Here is a 14,258-nt window from a genome sequence, read left to right on the forward strand (position 1 = left end):
TTTGCAGACTTTGGGCTAAGATTAACAATACTTGCAAGTATAAAGTAGAGGACAGAGAGGAAAGGTCATGTGATACTGAAGATTATTTAGATAAAGTGAAAGTAGTGAAATAAAGCATTCTGATGTGTGTTACAGAATAGTACTTGCTTTTTATTGGTCTTTGGTGTCAGTGTAATTGTGAACATTCTGATTTAATTCTGGTATTGCATTAGATACTTAATCTGAACAATCTTTTGGCACATATATAAAGTCAGTTCATTCTAAAAACCCTTTGCTTGCAAATGGTTTAAATTTACTGGCTTTGACTCAAAATTGTTAATAAGTTAAAGGAAACAAATTTATAATGGGATATAAAGAAGGGTGTTGAGTACACTTTCTTTTAGACAAGCTAAGGAGTAACTGTACTGTATTCTTCTCTCAGAAGTTTTTGCTGTCCAGTAATCTTGGCTTTTTCTTCAGCAGTAAGTAAATAGATCAAATACTGCTGATGCATAGTATTGGGTAAAGGTCAAGAAAATATATTGGTTGGCAGGCCTCTTTGCCTCTTGATCAAAGTCTCATAGATAAGCAAAATAGAATATTAATCAAATAAAGCAATTAAAATAGAATCTCATGGTAATTTGAGTTTTATACAATCAAAGCCTTCAAAAATACTTAAAGTTTGTGTAGGAAATTATCGTTACTTTTGTTTCCTAGTCAATTATAGTAAACCTGCAAGGCACTAGACTGCCATAGTGCCTTCTATTTGAGTAGGTATTTCAATGTGCTGAGCATAAGGCTCTGATAGGGAAGTGATAGCAAGTAGTTTCTGTATAATAATTTCTACTTTTTTACAATTGCTCTTAGGATCTTCAAAGTAACTAATTTGACTTGGCCTTAGAGTATGCCTTATAGGAACTTTGATTTTTAAAAGGGAGATATCTAGTAATTCAGAAGGTATATCCTTCTAAAAATACAGTCCATAACTTGCAAAAAGGCAACTGTCAAATGGAAAGGGCAAAAGGGATGTACAGAAGGAAGAGACTTTTGCCAAACTTTATTAAGATACTGAATCTGAACTCCATTGAACATTTTTTGAGGCAAGATTCACTTCACCTATGTAAGTAAAACATAAAACAGAGATGCAATATTTTAAGTCAAATTCTATTAGAATTTAAGAAAAAAGTAGAATTTGACCTAAACTGTACAATGAGCCATTGAGCTAAGTTTGCTACTTGAGATGCAATTAATAATTAATTTAACTATGTAACTACTGTCAGGTAGTAATTGTCCTGGTTTGTAAGATAAGCTTGTATTCTATTTGCCATCTGTTGGAGGTTGGGCAGGTTTGTTATCTCTTCCAAGAACAATGGTTTGCTCCAAAGAGGTAATGGTTTGTTAATGGGCCATTGACTGACTCACTGCAGGCCTGGTAACGTTACACCATCCCATTGTGAGATGCTCCACCCAGAGGGGGAAGCCAAGCACTCTTTTATTGTATAAAGGGGTACCTTTTGGGAGACAGAGCAGCTCTCTCTTTGCGGGATTCCCAGAGAAGCAGCTCCTTCGGCAGGACTCCCGAGAGAAGTGGCCGGAGCGCGGTGAGGCGGCGGTGGTGGAGCTCGGAGGCGGCCCCGGCGCTGAGGAAGACCGGCCCAACTTCTACCAGATCTTCAGAGAAAACTATACCCTTCTAAAGATCACCACTTCAGCTGCAATTCATCAGCCACTGCAAGAGGAGCAGCTATCATTTTAACCGGACTGCTACCAACACCCCGAATCCTCAGGTTGTGGACTTTATCACTAGTTTTGTTTGTACCAATTGCATTTGCCTTTTTAAATTGTTATCTAGTTTTCTCCTAGTAAAGAATTGTTACTCCCATTCCCATATCTTTGCCTGAGAGCCTTTTAATTTAAAAATCCTGGTAATTCGGAGGGAGGGGGTTTACCTTCTCCATTGCACAGGAGGCTTTTGCCCTCCTTCACAGACTCCTGTCTTGTCAAACCAAGACAGTAATAGCAATTAGTAACTGAGTAGTGGTAAAACACTGGGACATATTTTGTATAGAAGAACTTTTGGTTTTGTTGGAGAAGACTTCAATTGTTAAAAATGGCAGTAGGTGGAACAAGGTTTGTAGTGGGGTAAAAATGTATTGTCTTCAATAATAAAAGATACATCACACTCAGTTTAATGGCATAATAGAATCTTTGCACACTCTCTTATCACTGTCTCTAGTCTTTTAGGCACTCACTTTTGAAGATGTCCAATTTCTTTTTGGTTATAAGGTTTTTAAATCTAATATTACTGATTAGTAAATATGTCATGCAGCTGCTTTTCTATCACTGTAGTTTCATGAATTATTTCATTTTATTGTGTCTAAAAAAGGAAGCATACTGCATTTAATAGTGGGTCTATTAGAGAAGCTCTTTGCTTGTAAAATGGTATGCTGGGAAAATATTAAGACTTCATTAAAAGCAAAGGTACGACAAGAGGTTTCCATTGCTTTCATTTGCAAAGTAAATAAATTTGCATTGCAAAGTTAAGAATAACAACCTATGTGTTATGGTTTGATGCTGGCACAATGCCAGTGTCCCCATGAAAATACACCTTTCCAAATAAGTGCTGTGAGATGCGATCAGGAACAGAGCAGAGCAGGCCCAGCTTAGAAATAAGGGGGAAAAAAAAACTTTATTAAACTACTACTATGATAAAAGAGGAAAAAAACACACACTAAATCCAAAAATGAAAACCTCACGATTGGTACACTTGGACTTAAGCCAGTGTAGCAGAACATATCTATAAACAGTATGAACAGAAAGAGAGATAATAATTGTTTACATTCATTTCGGACTCTTTCCCAGGTTTAGCCTGGTAGAAATCTCTCTCCTTTTCTCTCTGACTTAACTGAGAATATCCATAGACAATAAATATTTTTGTTTTACATTGCTTTTACAGGCAGCCTTTCCTTATTAAACTGCTTTTGTCTTGACCCATGAGCTTTTCTTTGTATTTTCTCTCCTCCATGTTCCACTGAAGAAGGGTAATGCTACAGTGACTTTGTGGACACCTGACAGCCAGCCAAAGTTAACCCACCACATATATACAAGACAAAAAGTGACAAATGCTATACACCCATATTCTGGTAGAAGTCCTACCTCCTCCTAGAAACTTCAGGGGCCATTTGCCCCAGAAGTCCCCTCTTATGGTCACATACTCTATTGTGATTGGCTGGCAGGAACAGCAGGTCCTACTTCTGGTTTACTCTGTGGTACATCAGACCAGGAAGACCCTTTCCCTATATACGCAATTGTTGCAGAGGATAGATAGATATGATTGTTATCTTAGCTAGCCGAATGTCACTTCTACCCTTGGATGAATCCTGGAGTGAAATGGACTGTTCCATCCCACCCCGCAAAAGATTGTGGCTCATCCCGCACCTCTGTACCTGCCCCTGAAGCATCGGAGTCTGTAACCCCATTGGCCCATGCCTTGTCCCAGCCCACCTAGGAGCCCCTGAAAAGGGGGCTCCGAGCGGCCATGCGGCCTCTTGGACTTCCTCCCTCCTCCCCTCTAGGACTCCCTCCCTCCCTGGGGCTTCCCCTCTCCTAAACCCTCCGTTTCTCTCTCCCCTCCCCCGTCCTCCTAAGCCCAGCCACGTGCTACGCCTGAGAGCACGAGGCTCGGGCATTCCTGAATCCTCCAATAAACCTCTCCCCCCAAGAGCAAGCTTCAGAGATCTCTGCCTCACTACACCCCAACCGTGCAGAGGAACTTACTCATCTCACACGCAATAGGGTGCCATTTTGTTCTGGTCACTATTTTATGGCAGGGCACTATTTTGTTTTGGCCACCATTTTATTGATGCATGGGTGTGTACGTGTTCTCTGCGCCCCCAGACTCTGAACCAATCAATTGCTTGCATTTTAGGGGAGCTGCCATTGGTTGGAAGCTCTGTCAGCCCAGAGGCTAGTTCATGGAGCTGAGCTGGACTTCTTATCCATAACTGGATTAATGCTAACTACAGATCAGCTTGCAATGCAACATTTTATGACACAGAGCTTGGGTCAGTTTATGGCAGAAAGCTGCCAATGTGATTTGCTGATGGCATTTAAGTGCATCTTCTGCAAGTTTACTGATGACACCAAGCTATGTGGTAAAATTGACACACTGGAGGGAAGTGATACCATCCAAAGGGACCTTAACAAGCTTGAGAGTTGGGTCTGTGCAAACCTCATGAAATTCAGCGAGGCCAAATGCGAGGTCCTGCACAAATACCAGGCTGGGCACAGAATGTGTCAAGACTAGCCCTGGGGAGAAATACTTGGGCTGTTTGTAGATAAAAGGCTCAGCACAACTTGGCAATGTGCACTGGCAGCCCAGGAAGCCAACTGCATCATGGGCTGCCTCAAAAGATATCAGCAGGTTGAGGGAGGTGATTCTCCCCCTCTGCCTTTGTGAGACTCCACCTGGAGTACTGTATCCAGCTCTGGGGTCCCCAACACAAGAAGGACGTGAACCTCTTGGAACGAGTCCAGAGTAGGCCACTAAGGGGACTTGGCCACCCAAGGTCTATCAATATTAAGATTGAAGCAAAAATAGCATTGAATGCCTCTGATTTTTCTTCATCCCTATTTGTCAGGTGACCATCTTCAACAAGTATCAGTCCGATGTTTTTCTTGGACCTCCTCTTGCTATTAACATACTGTGGCAGAGTAGTAGAAAGTAGTAGGACACTGATTATGTGGATGATTATGATTAGATTTATTACTAATACATTACCTAAATGTTGGTAATGCATTATATAATATAAGCAGGTTCAGCTAGAAATGTACAGGTTTGCAGTCTTTGACCTTGCAGAATACACAATTACAAAGCAACAAAGCAGCTATGGAGCTACTTCAGGATTTTATCTCCATATGTAACCCAATCTTGGTGCTTTTAGCTACCCATCCAAAAGTGACTGTTCCCTGTATTTGGGCTGGATGTACCCTGCAGGTGTCCGTGCTGGGGAAGGGGTGGGGGGTGGAGGATCCACCTGGAAGCTGCCTGCAACCTTGGGAGACCAGTTTGCCCAGTTGACCCAACTATCTTTCATCACAGTCGCACATACTTTAAAAAAACCTCTAGTTGTCTGATGCAACACTGGCCAGTTTCACCTCTAGTTGAGCTTTGACCTTTTATGTCTTCTTCCTGCATATACAAACCACATCTCTCTGATCTTCCTGCAAAGCCTGACTTTGTTTCCAAGGATCATAGAATTTCTTTTTCCTTCCAGTTTCCATGAGGGTGATATCCCTGATTTGGGCCCCAGGGAGGGGGAGGCAGAAAATTTCTCTAAAAGGAGTGTCCAATCTGCAAATGAGTGCCTCCATTCCTCTCAGGGGGTGATGCCTTGAGAAGGCTGACCTAGAACAGAGGCTAGACGGAGTTAAAGAATAAAGTAGGTATTTATTAAAAGGCCTCAATGGATACACCTTGGATATTACAAGAGCCTGGCCAGGGCTACACCCAAGATGAACCCAAAATGGTCACAAAAATGGATGACCCGTCATGAGGTTTCTCACTTTTATAAGTTCTGGTTCATTAGCATATTGGAGTTAATTGTTCAATTATAGCTTTAGGTTATGAAGGCCCATCCTTCTTGTTTTTCTCTCTTCAGTCCACAGTTGTTTATGCTCTTGGGCCTGAAATTTGGATTGGTTGTCCTTGGTTCCAAGCTAGAAAAGATATTGTTTTGTCTACCGACTCTGTGCAGAGAGCTTACCATCCCTTAATATGAAGCTCAGAACTACACACTAAAGCAGCACAGAATTTGAAAAATAGAAAAGCTAAAACTTAAGGCATCAGGGGGAGTTACCTATTACCATAACGCACTGCTCTTTCTTCTCAGCACTGGTCTTAATACGGGTCTTGATGCAAATGGTTGATCTGACCTTGATGAGAATGCTTGTGTAAGTTCCTCCTAGTCTATCTCATTATATGCTTTTTCTACCATACCCAGAGCCTCATACCTATTCTGTAAAGGTAGCTGAGAGGGTAAGGACAGGTTCCTCTTACAGCTCCATGCACTAACCTCCTTCCACTCCTCCCTATCCTTTGTACCACTGCCTTCCTTCTGCTATAGAACAGATACTGAACCTATCTCCAGTGGCCATGCTGACTTGACTTATGTGTACCAGAGACAGCAGAGCACAGCTATAGTCAGTCTCCTCAGACTCAGATGCTCCTCATTCTGCTCACCTCCTCCTGAAGCTCAGCCACCAGGCAGAGGAGTTCATCTACCTGGGCACACCTCTCACAGGTGTGCTTGCTGTCACCATTTATCTTTGGGAGTATCCCCCCACACACCATGGAGCCTAAAGCCTGTGTGGTTGCTTGCTCTGGCAGGAGCTCTGTCTGTGTGGCTGCATTGGTTCTACCAGGTGCTAGAAGTTCAGCATAAGCAGAAGACAGCTTTTTGCTGAGTAATCACCGTGCTGCTGCATGGCAAAACCAGCTTTTGTTTGATGAGTTCCCCAGCAGCAGAAGCCTGCAATTCATCATTACCTATGCCTCACTGTTTGTGAGAAAATTGTGGGTGATGCCTGTAGTGCATTTGGGGCATGCTGAGGCATTACTTACAGTGCTGAATTCCTGGTGGATCGCCTGTCACAGAAGTGTTCAGCATACTGACAGTAGTGTCAAGCAACCAGGAAATTTTTTCTGGGAGATCTACTTAAGTTTGTTGTTACTGGGTTTGTAGATAACAATGCTTTTAGTGGCAATTATACTAAGAACCATTTCAACTTTAAAGATTATGTTATAAATTTTGTGGCCCTCCATGTGGATAGTGAACAAATGCCAGCAAAACTGCTGCAGCCTGTTTTGAGAGTGGTTGCTGTGTGAGACAATACATGCAGCTCATTCAACCAGCAGACCATTCCCTGTTGCAGAGGATAGATAGATATGATTGTTATCTTAGCTAGCCGAATGTCACTTCTACCCTTGGATGAATCCTGGAGTGAAATGGACTGTTCCATCCCACCCTGCAAGAGATTGTGGTTCATCCCGCACCTCTGTACCTGCCCCTGAAGCATCGGAGTCTGTAACCCCATTGGCCCATGCCTTGTCCCAGCCCACCTGGGAGCCCCTGATAAGGGGGCTCCGAGCGGCCATGCGGCCTCTTGGATTTCCTCCCGCTTTGGACTTCCTCCCTCCTCCCCTCTAGGACTCCCTCTCTGGGGCTTCCCCTCTCCTAAACCCTCCGTTTCTCTCTCCCCTCCCCCGTCCTCCTAAGCCCAGCCACGTGCTACGCCTGAGAGCACGAGGCTCGGGCATTCCTGAATCCTCCAATAAACCTCTCTCCCCAAGAGCGTGCTACGCCTGAGAGCACGAGGCTCGGGCATTCCTGAATCCTCCAATAAACCTCTCTCCCCAAGAGCAAGCTTCAGAGATCTCTGCCTCACTACACCCCAACCGTGCAGAGGAGCATACTCTTCCCTCAACTGGCACCCAACGTGAAAGAAAAAGGAATCCACGAATCTCGACACCTCCATGCATGGTAATTACCTGTGATAGCCTCCTCTTCGCTCTGAGCACAGGCTGTCGTTGCTAAGCAACGTAGAAGCCTTATCTCTTTAAAGTTTGCCGAGGCAATTTACCCTCGAGCACCATCGCCCGTGCTTAGCGGGCTTTTGGAGCTCTTGGGACTGCCCGAGCAAGGAGCTGTGAGCTGGTGGCACGTGGCCACGTTAAGAGAGCGCACTGAGCACTGCCTAGCACTGCCTGCGCTGGAAGCCCCGAGGGGGGAGGTCTGAAGGTCCTGAGCACGGAAAAGCCATCCGGAGAGACGCCCGGAGCTCTGAGGGGACCTGTGCAGAGTCCTGAGGAGAGGATCTCTGCTTTTGCGAACTCGAGGTGAGCTACACAGGTCTAAAATATGGGACAACCCCACTCTACCCAAGATAGAGATCTCTATAAACAATTGAACCATCTTTTACGTAGTCATAACAGTAGTTTGCCTAAGAAAGAGTTAAAATCCCTTTTGGAATGGGTCCTGCCCCACTTCCCTCATGTGGATCGATCAGCCGCCTTTACCAAAGAATTCTGGGACTCAGTAGGTGATAAGCTTTTTATTGAGATTTATAGGAGAGACGCCGTTGCTTGCGACCTACTCCGAGCTTTTAGAGCTGTGGCCGAACTGTTCGTTCCGCGAAAGCCGGTCCCGGCCATGTGGCCGGCCCGCGTGGCTGCTGACGACCGCGCCGCGATCCCCTTCCGCCCCGCCCCTCCCCCTCCCGCCGCGGCCCTGGCCGCGGCCGCCTCCCTGAGTGACGCGGTTCCCGCCGCCCCCGCGACCCCCCACCCAACCCCCGTGCCGCGCCGCCTGCCGCCGGCCCCCGCGGCCGCTTCCACCCCTGCCGCTTCCGCCGCGACCGCGACCCCACCCCCAACCGCCGCACCTGCGCCGGCCTCCGCGGCCACTTCCACCCCTGCCACTTCCGCCGCGACCGCGACCCCACCCCCAACCGCCGTGGCTGCGCCGGCCCCCGTGGCCGCTTCCACCACGACCGCGACCCCATTCCCAACCGACGCGGCCGCCCCCGCCTTCGCCGCGGCCGCCCCCATCCCTCCTGCCTTTGCCGCGGCCGCCCCAGCCCCTCCCGCCTCCGCCGCGGCCCCACCCCCCACCGCCGTGATCAGCCCCGGCCCCGCCCCACCCCCCGCGGCCGCCGCTCCTGTCCCGGCCCCCGCGGCCGCCCCGCCCCCCCCACTGGCCGCGGGGCTTGTGCCCGCCCTGGCCTCCCCCAAAACCCCCCTAGCAGCGGCGGTTGCTACTTTCGCTGGCTCCTTACAAAGCGCCTTCGCCGCGCTTCTACAAACGCTCGATCCGGCGCTCGCCGCCGCCACTGCCTTGCCGCCGCTGCCCGCGCCGGGAGGGCGCTTGGCCACGCCCCCAATCCCGGATGCGCGGCAGGAAGCCCCGGGAAGCCCGGCGCCTCCACCCCAGCCTGAACCACGGCCGCGGGGGGACACCCCGGGTCCCCGCGCCGCGACCCCGCCACCCCCCACCCCCCGGCAACCCCCCCGCGGAACGTGCCCAACATCAGACAGCTCCGACGGGGCGGCAGATGCGGCCGCCATCTTGGTTCGGCCAGCAGAACACGTGACGCGCCCCGCGCATGCGCAGTTCGCGGTGCCCCCGGTCCGGCCAGTTCCTGCCGCCTCTGCCGCGCCGCCGATGGAGCCTGCTGATCCCCACGCCGCCCGTGCCGCAATGTGCGATCAACCAGAACCCCCGAGCTCAGCGGCGGTGCCGGCAGGACCCCCGGAGCCGCCAGAAGGAGTTCCACTGCCGCTGCCGCGGCCGGGGAATTCCCAGTCACTTCCAGGTTCGCCGCTAAATCCCTCCGCGCCGGATACCCGCCCGGAACTCTTTCCAGCCGCGCAACGAATAGTTCCCCTCACACCACCGCCCCCGCCGCCCCTGGCTGCCTCTGCCCTAGGGCCACCAGCAGCTTCTCTTAAACCACAGCCTACAAACCCCACAAACTCCCCAGCCAGTGTGCCGGCAAGATATGATGATTCTGCAGCCTCAGCTTGGAGAGATCCCTCCGCATCCTCAGGTTTCTCCCATGAGCCTTTGCTGACAGTCTCCACTCCTGCCCCTCTGCCCCAGCTGTTGGCAGCTGCTGCATCTGACTTACAGCTTAGCATGCAGCCAGGGAAAGAGGAATACCACGTGGCAGCTGTTTTGACGAGTACAGGATCCACGGAGAACTGTGCTACCCCTACCAATACCACCCCTGCTGCCTCAGTTTCCCAGGATGCTCAGGGGATCATTGATGGCCTCCAACTGATGGACAGGCATATATCCAAGCCTCATAGTCCCAGAGAGTGGACAGCTGTCCCATCTCTGGACGAGAGAGAATTCCTAGTAGCGGCAGGAGATAGTAGCTTCCCTTTCTCCTATGGTTACCAGCTGTTGGGGGGTACCATGGAAAAGACATCTGAGGCCCTAGAAAGCAGCTTATTAAAACAGAAGAGGGGAATATATAAGGCCACACCCCAAAATAGGTTCAGCAAAGCCCCATACGCATACAATTTTTCAAATTGCTGTATAGGACAGCCTGACATCCCCATTTACAGACACTTCCTGAACAACAAAAAAGTAAAAATTAAAGTCTTAATCAAGACCTCAGTCACAGGACAAATAGAAAGCCCATGCAACCTCGTAACATGGGAGGGAGGGTTTGCTTGTGTCTCTACAGGTGAAGGACTCAGATGGATCCCAGCAAAGAATGTAAAGCCTTACCATACACTGAAATCTAGCAGTGCCCTCAAAAATGGCAGTGACTTTGCAGGTGCAAACCAAGAAGCAAGCGCTCAGATTTGAACTGTGCTAAGACGAGATGAAAACTACCTGCCAGAAATAATTCAAGACTATGGACATTTGTTTTCACATGCATGTTACTTTTGTACCCTTGTTGTTACATTTGTTCTCTTATTTCAAATTTTTGTATTGAAGTTTCACCTATAGGTTAACCAAAGACAAATGCCTGGGTTACTCTGGCCAAGACTGCAAGCTCTGATACCATATCTCTAACTGATACAAAGCTCTGATAGACTTTTTCAACCTAGTCAATTATAGAACCTTCCCCAAAATGTTTTAATAACACTACCTCAGTTAAATTCTTCCATTAGACCAAAGTATTCAAAAGGTTAAAATGCTCAATCAGTAAAGAAATAAACACCACCTTGATTACAATTACAAATCTAGCTAAACAGTTTATCTGAAGGTTTGAGCTCTGCATCTTGGCTGAAGGAACTCTGTAAAGTAAGCTTGATTGTTTTAAGAGTAATAAGTATAGTTTCAATACCAATAGGTTATATACCCCAAGTTGTGCAAAAATAGTAATTAAGTCAGTATTTACCTTTTAAAAAGTTTAACGAAAAGGGGCAATTGTTGCAGAGGATAGATAGATATGATTGTTATCTTAGCTAGCCGAATGTCACTTCTACCCTTGGATGAATCCTGGAGTGAAATGGACTGTTCCATCCCACCCTGCAAGAGATTGTGGTTCATCCCGCACCTCTGTACCTGCCCCTAAAACAGAGTCTGTAACCCCATTGGCCCATGCCTTGTCCCAGCCCACCTGGGAGCCCCTGATAAGGGGGCTCCGAGCGGCCATGCGGCCTCTTGGATTTCCTCCCGCTCTTGGACTTCCTCCCTCCTCCCCTCTAGGACTCCCTCCCTCTCTGGGGCTTCCCCTCTCCTAAACCCTCCGTTTCTCTCTCCCCTCCCCCGTCCTCCTAAGCCCAGCCACGTGCTACGCCTGAGAGCACGAGGCTCGGGCATTCCTGAATCCTCCAATAAACCTCTCTCCCCAAGAGCAAGCTTCAGAGATCTCTGCCTCACTTCACCCCAACCGTGCAGAGGAGCATACTCTTCCCTCAATTCCCTGCTGGATGACAAAGAAGAATTTTTCCCGTGGCTATACTCTGTATGCCTTTGACCTGAATGTGCTGATCATTATTCCCTGATGTCCTGGGTTGTAAGATAAGCTTGTATTCCATTTGCCATCTGTTGAAGGCAAACCGGTTGGACAGGTTTTTGTTATCTCTCTCAGAGACAATGGTTTGCCCTGTAGAGGCAATGGTTTGTTTATACACCATTGACTGATCCAATGCAGGGCTGGTAAATGTAACACCGTGAGGGGTCCCACCCAGAGGGGGGAAGCCAAGCACTCTATTGTTGTTTAAAGGGGTAGCTTTTTGGGGAGAGGAGGCAGCTCTCTGGGCGGGACTCCGAGAGAAGCAGCTCGCTCTCTCTCTTTGCGGGATTCCCGGAGAAGCAGCTCGCTCTCTCTCTCTCTTCGGCGGCACTCGCAGCGAAGCAGCCGGCGCGCGCTGAGGCGACGGCAGCGGAGCTCAGAGGCAACCCCGGCGCAGAGGAAGACCGGCCCCACTGCCACCAGATCTTCAGAGGAAAACTATACCCTTCTAAAGATCACCACTGCAGCTACAATTCATCAGTCACTGCAAGGGAAGCAATTGTCCCAGCGGAACTGATACTGGCACCCCTCAGGTTCTGGACTTTTTCTTTCACTGGTTTTGTTTGTACCGATTGCATTTGCCTTTTTAAATTGTTGTCTAGTTTTCTCCTAGTAAAGAATTGTTACTCCCACTCCCATATCTTTGCCTGAGAGCCTTTTAATTTAAAGATCCTGGTAATTCAGAGGGAGGGGGGTTTGCCGTTCTCCATTGCACAGGAGGCTTTGCCCTCTTTCACAGACTCCTGTCTTGTCGAACCAAGACACCTGATTAACACTGGACCTCTGAAAGCAGAAGCACACTTTGCAGGGGCCTTGACTCCCACCAGTAAAATGATTATGTACAAGGTATTTGACAATGTGACTGAAATAAAATGGGGGAGACATGCTCTTGGCCTACATATCAGGATGGTCACTAAACAGGTCTCTTGTGTTTTTTTCAGCTGGCACTTATACCAGTGAAAAACTTCTAGACAGATACCCCAGGGACTGGCTCCCTGGGGCCCATGTTTTTCCAACACTTGCAAGCATGTTTATGAATACACATTGTCCTATTTAAAAGACTGGTGTCTGAAAAGGAAGGTGGAGCCTTCCTGGAATGGAAAAGATGATCCCCTCCCTCCAAATTATTATAATTTTGAAATTATGAGGCTTTTAGGAAAAGATATGGGAAAAGAAATAACAGTTCTTTACTACAATGTGTATATATATATATATATATATATAAAGACAAACAACAACAACAGCAACAAAACAGAAAACCCAATACCAGCCTTTTCCCATCTGTCAAGCCATTTCCCCTTTGGTGTAGTTACGACCACAATTGGCAGGGGGCACTGTTGGCTCATGTCAAGGCAGAGAGGCTGCAGTGACTCCTCTGCATCTTCGGGGGTGCTCTGATGCGAGCCCTAAGCCTCCCCAGGGGTTAATGGTGGCCACGGGAAGAGAAACGGTTGGGGGGAAAGGGTTTTCAGTTTCCCCTGCTCTCATGTGTCCAGTGTAGTATCCTGGCAATGGTGGCTCTGGTGAGGTTTCAGTCCACCAGCTCTCTCCCGAGAGAGACAAGGAGGGTGTGGTCTTTTCCCTTGGAAACACCCACACAGATGGTGGGGGTCTCTCCCAGCAAGTTTGGGTGCTGCAAAGTGAGTCCCAGTCCACCAACAGTTCATTGTAAGCAGTGGCCTCACCAATAGGCAGTCAAGAGAAATTTCACAGCAGTGCTAAACCCCCTGGCCAGGAGAACTCCAACACCAAACACCTCAACTGTCTCCTCTCCAATCTGGGCAAAGACCGAACCACCCCCGCTAAGAAATTGCAATAACCACACCACTCCCCCCCTCACCATTCAAATGGTATGCCAAGGCATTGTCTCTTAATGGACGTCTATTTGCTATTTCCATGACAACAAATGGGAATAAAATTTCTTAAAGAAACCTAACCCCCAACATTATCCACCCAAATTTGTTTCCCATACCAACATTATATTAAGCTTAGACTTTTAAACTATATACATACATGCATTATCCTAGTTATATACATGCAGATGTGGATACAGGCACAGTGCCAGAGATGATTCACCACAAAATAAGGTCCCCTTGAGGTATATATCGTGTTTCTCCATCTTTCTGCATCATCCACCAGGTGAAAGCAGTTCCCTGAGTGAAGACAACACAGATGTGTTTGTCTGTTGCAAATGATAGATAGATATGATTGTTCTCTCAGCTAGCCGGATGTCACTTCTGCCCTTAGATGAATCCTGGAGTGAAATGGACTGTTCCATCCCACCCCCCAAAAGATGTGTGGCTCATCCCACACCTCTATACCTGCCCCTAAAACATCAGTGTCTGTAACCCCATTGGCCCATGCCTTGTCCCGGCCCATCTGGGAGCCCCTGATAAAGGGGCTCCGAGGGCCCATGCAGTCTCTTGGACCTCTCCCCCTCTCTTGGATTTCCTCCCCTCCTGGGGCTTCCCCTCTCCTAAAGTCTCCTTTTGTCTCTTCCCTCCCCCGTCCTCTTAAGCCTGGCCTCGTGCTACGCCTCAGAGCATGAGGCTCAGTCCTTCCTACACCCCCAATAAACCTCTTACCCCAAGAGCAAACTTCAGAGATCTCTGCCTCCCTCCACCCACACTGTGCTGGAGCGTGACCCTTCCCAAAACTGGTGACCGACTTGGAAAAGGAATCCACACATCTCAACACCTCTCCATGCACGGTAATTACCTGTGATAGCCCCCTCTTCGCTGTGA

The 14,258-nt window shown here is 48.2% G+C and overlaps 1 long non-coding RNA gene across 1 annotated transcript in view; it reads left to right on the forward strand.

The window, feature by feature from the left end:
* LOC146763208 (uncharacterized) overlaps positions 1-14,258 on the forward strand; it is a 662,135-nt gene that overhangs the window by 323,085 nt on the left and 324,792 nt on the right. The gene's annotated exons all lie outside the window — the stretch shown is intronic.

This window comes from Lonchura striata, chromosome W (genome assembly GCF_050655825.1).
Source record: "Lonchura striata isolate lonStrDom1 chromosome W, ASM5065582v1, whole genome shotgun sequence".
NCBI lineage: Eukaryota > Metazoa > Chordata > Aves > Passeriformes > Estrildidae > Lonchura > Lonchura striata.